A 4897-nucleotide genomic window follows, 5' to 3' on the forward strand; every position below is an offset into this window, starting at 1 on the left:
GTCCTAAAATTAGGGGCACCTGGCTAGCTCAGTCGGTAGAGTGTGCAACCCTTGATCTTGTAAGTTCGGGACACCTGGGTGGCTCAGTCGGTTAAGCATCTGCCTTCAGCTCCGGCCATGATCCCAGGGCCCTGGGGATCAAGTCTCACATGGGGCTCTTTGCTCAGCGGGGAGCCTGCTTCTCCCTCTGCCTGCTCCCTCTGCTTGTGCTCTCTCTCTCTGACAAATAAATTTAAAAAAAGAAAAGAAAAGAAAATGTTCTAAAATTGATTGTGGTAATGGTTGCACAACTCTGTGAATATACTAAAAACTATTGAATTGTGTACTTTAAAATGTGAACTTGTGGTGCCCAGGTGGCTCAGTCAGTTAAGCATCTGACTTGATTGCAGCTCAGGTCACGATCTCAGGGTTGTGGGATCGAGTCCCTGCATTGGGCTCCATGCTGAGCATAGAGCTTGCTTGAGATTTTCTCTCTTCCTCTCCCTCTGCCCCAACCCTTGCTTGTGCTCTCTCTCTCTCTCAAAAAAAAAAAAAGAAAAAAAAGTGAATTTTATGGTATGCGAGTTAAATCTCCATAAAGCAGTTATTTAAAAACAACAACAACTGTAGAAGTACATGAAGGGGTTTCGGCTACACTGATGGCAACAGGGAATGAAGGAAGAGTTTTAAGCAGGAGAGCAAAATGACCTGTGCTGTGCTTTGGAAAGATCGCTACTGCTGTGCAGACTACTCTGAAGGGGGTCAAAAATGGAGAATCCAGTTAGAATTAAACAAGGAAATATGGACAGGTGTCCATCTCAGCACCTGGCATATAATAGATACTTAATAAATAAATGACACTTCCCACTTCCCTTTTCTTTCTCCCCTCTTCCCTTCTCTTTCCCACCTTTCTTCCACAAATCCTACACCAGTCTATATTTCCACATGCCTCTCTGATTGGCGATCCCTGTCATTGACACTGTTTCCTCCGCCCATCCCTAAACATGGGAATATTCCAAGGCCCTTTACTCTTCATCATCTATATCTTCTTTCTCCAATTTCCCAATCACGCTCAGAGTTGCCCGAAGGAGCTTTCAGGTGGTACCTAAGTCAGCAGCATCCTCTGAGGTCTCCAATGGGAGCCTCAGTGTCTTCTCTCCAGCCGATGATGGATACCCTCCACTTGGCTCTTCCACTGTCATCTCGAGCTCAACATGTCTAAAACCAAATTCTTTAGCTTGCTCCAAAAGCCGGTACACCCCTCCAGAGACGTCTATTTCTGGCCATGGTTACCTTACATACATAAACTCAAAATCTTAAAACAGTGTTTTAAAAAAGTGGTCCATGAACCACTTGCATCAGAATCACCTGGAATGGCTTGTTTAAAATGCTTTTACCAAATCTTGCACCTTCTCCACCCAAAGTGCTTCAACCTCTGTGGTTTTCTATTTTCATGTCCACCCCAGTGTAGACCTATCACTTCGGCTCACGTTCAAACTTTTCCACAGAGTGACCCCTACGAGCCAAGGAGCATTCTATGTAGGGTCCTGGGCACCAGGGTAAGAGGTAAGAGGCTGCAGACTCTGGCTTAAAGAGCTCTTGCTCTAGTGTGAGGGACAACTAAAATACAGCATTCAGGGGGCACAGTGCCCATTGGAGCGAGGGACTGACTGTGCCTGGAATCTTTAGGGAGAGTTTCACAGAGGAGGTGACAGGCAAACGGATGAGGTATTTCTCAGGCAGGGAAGTGGAGGGAAGGGTATTCCAGGCAGAAAGTGTAAGTGAATAAGTCAAGGAAGGGGACTAAGATCTTATCAGGGCACCTTCTCCTTGGACAGTGGCTGGGCCTTATTCCCGTGTCACGGGGACCCTGAGGTAACATAGGTGGGTGAAGCAAAGCCTGGGGTAAGAACCCAGTAATAACGCTGTTGTCCTAACTGGCAGTTGTCCTCAGCCTCGGTGTCTGGGAGACGGTGGAAAGTGGTGAGGCCTGTGGCCTGGGGCTCTGTAGCCCCGTGTGAAGGGCTGCTCAGCTTTCCTGGATGGGTGCCCTGTAGGCATGTGGGCCCTGTGTTGCCAGATCTGGCGATCTCTCAGGAGAAGATGGAAATCCCAATTTTTATGGTAGACTGCTCGATTTTTTATTTTTATTTTTTTTAAGGTTTTAAAGTAAGCTCTACACCCAATGTGGGGCTCGAACTCATGACCCTGAGATCGGGAGTTTCATGTGCTACCGACTAATCCCCTAGACATCTCAATTTTTAAAATGCTGGTAACTAATTCAAAAGATATAAAAACACAATTTTATTTTTATTTGTTAAAGATTTTATTTATTTATTTGACAGAGAGAAAAAGAGAGCACAAGCAGGGGGAGCGGCAGGCAGAGGGAGAGGGAGAAGCAGGCTCCCCGCTGAGCAGGGAGCCCGATGCGGGGCTCGATCCCAGGACCCTGGGATCATGACCTGAGCCGAGGGCAGACGCTTCACCGACTGAGCCCCCCAGGCACCCCTAAAAACACAATTTTAGAAAACAACGAGCGATGACCCCGCTCCGCTCTGGGGAGGCTTTCCCAGGTTACCAGTTGTAGCTCAGGTTTCAGCACGCTTGATTAGGTTACGATGTTCTTGGATACTCTGGCAATCATTTTCACTTCAGAAGCACTAATCACTTAGATGGATTCTCAGGACACACCCTCATCTCTATCAGTAATGCGAACCATCTTTGAGCACGGATTAGTCTGCAGAGATGGCGGAATGGATCTGTTCCATTCATTAGCTCCACTTTCAGAGGCTGACGTCGTCCTCCTATTGACGCCCCCACCCTATTTGGGGCTTAATGTCCTCCTGAAGAACCGAGCCATTTAGGATAAGCCATCTAATGATTTACAATGAGTGTTATAATTCAAAAGGAAGCCCTGTCCCTATGGATTAGGGTATCCAAAGGTTGAAGAACCGAAAGGGATTGCTACAGTTTAGGATTCAGGGTGTAGCGCAGGCCAGGTCCTGGCTGGGTGTGACTGAACGAAGCTGCAGTGTGGGTCAAAGTCACAGACCCCAGCGTGGGCGTGCCAGCTCCCCGAGACTGGCCTCCTTCCCATGTGCTGGGTTGTGGGGTCTTACCTTGAAGTAGCTGAATGGTAAAGGTAAATGATGAGGTGAGTCATTATGGGGTTGGCAGATGAAATGCAGTTAGGAAAGAAAGCAACCCACATCACTGGGGAATGATTACAGGGGCTCTGGTGATGAGTACTGAGAATGATGTGCTTCCTCAGACCTCTTTTTAAAGAGAAGTCCCAGCAAAGGTTTGGAGGGTGCGGGCCTTGTGGCTGCCATGTGTCTGATTGAGCCTTATAGGCCTACCTTCCCCACCACCTCCTTCTCTGGAACATTCTTTCTCTCCTTTTTAAAAAATTTTTAAAAGATTTTTATTTATTTATTTGAGAGAGACAGAGAAAGAGAAAGCAAGTGCAGGGGGAGGGGCAGAGGGAGAAGCAGACTCCCAGCTGAGCAGGGAGCCTGAGATGATGGTGACCTGAGCCAAAGGTGCTTAACCGACTGAGCCACCCAGGTGCCCCGCATTGTCTCTTAAAGTGGATGCTCTGCTCCCTGTTTCAAGTGAGGGTTAGGGCAGCGGAAGCCAAGAAAGTCACTGATCAAAGTTGCCTTAATTTTCTGTGGGGGCAAATGAACTCTAAGGAGATCAGCCTTGGCTATGAGAAAGCAAGATGCTTCTCTGAGCCCAAATTCTGCTCTTGCTCTCCAACTCCTTGCTGGGGCTTTTTGGGATCGATGAGAGGCAGAGCTTTAGGTCAGATTTTGAGTTCATTCTAGGCCCCAGTCCCTTCCTAAATACATCCCTCCAAGTCTTCTTTCCATGTCCTGCTAACCTTACTCTGGCCTCTCACAAGCCAGAAACCCTCTTACAAAAAGTTAAAGGAACTGGGATTTTGTGTGAGAGGAAGATGAGGGGTGACATTTTTTAAGTAATCTCTACACGATCATGGGGCTTGAACTCATGACCCCGAGATCAAGAGTTCCATGCTCTCGGACTGAGCCAGCCAGGTGCCCTGAGGGGTGACATTCTTAAGGAAAGGAAATGTTGCTTTAAGAGGATGTTTTGGGGGCGCCTGGGTGGCTCAGTTGGTTAAGCGACTGCCTTCGGCTCAGGTCATGATCCTGGAGTCCCGGCATCGAGTCCCGCATCGGGCTCCCTGCTCAGCGGGGAGTCTGCTTCTCCCTCTCCAGCTCCCCCCTCTTGTGCTCTTTCTCTCTCTCACTCTCTCTCTCAAATAAATAAATAAAATCTTTAAAAAAAAAAAAGAGGATGTTTTGGAGGGTTGAAAAAAGGAGGCTTCTTAAAAAGGAGGTTTTATAGGGAGGCCTGGGTAGCTCAGTAGGTTAAGCGTCGGCTCAGGTCATGATCCCAGGGTCCTGAAATTGAGTCCCACATCGGGCTCTTCACTCAGCTTGGAGCCTGCTTCTCCCTCTGCGCCCCCCGCCCCCCATGCTGGCTCTCTCTCTCTGACAAATAAATAAATAAAATCTTAAAAAAAAAAAAAGGAGGTCTTAGGGTAGGTGGTTACATCTGCGGCTTTTAGAGTCAGCCTAACAGGGTCCAAAGCTCAGCTGTCGTTTCCTGGCAGAACAACTTTGGGAAGTTACTTTATCCTCCAGACCTGAGTTTTCTCATTAGGTACAATGGGAATAATAAAGAGCAGGGCTGTGAGGATTAAGGGTGAGAAATACATGAAGCCCTTAGGATATTGTAGGTACTTAGTAAGCGCTGGGTGAGCATTAGGCGTTGCTAGAATTACCCAAAGAAAAAAAGGGCAAAAAGATTCTGTAGTTCCCATCAAGTGTGCCTTGGCTCCCTGTCGCCCACACACTCCCCACCCAGTCTGGAATCCCTCCCTCCTTTT

This window comes from Leptonychotes weddellii, chromosome 6, assembly GCF_054177405.1.
Source record: "Leptonychotes weddellii isolate Sample4059 chromosome 6, ASM5417740v2, whole genome shotgun sequence".
In the NCBI taxonomy this organism is placed as follows: domain Eukaryota; kingdom Metazoa; phylum Chordata; class Mammalia; order Carnivora; family Phocidae; genus Leptonychotes; species Leptonychotes weddellii.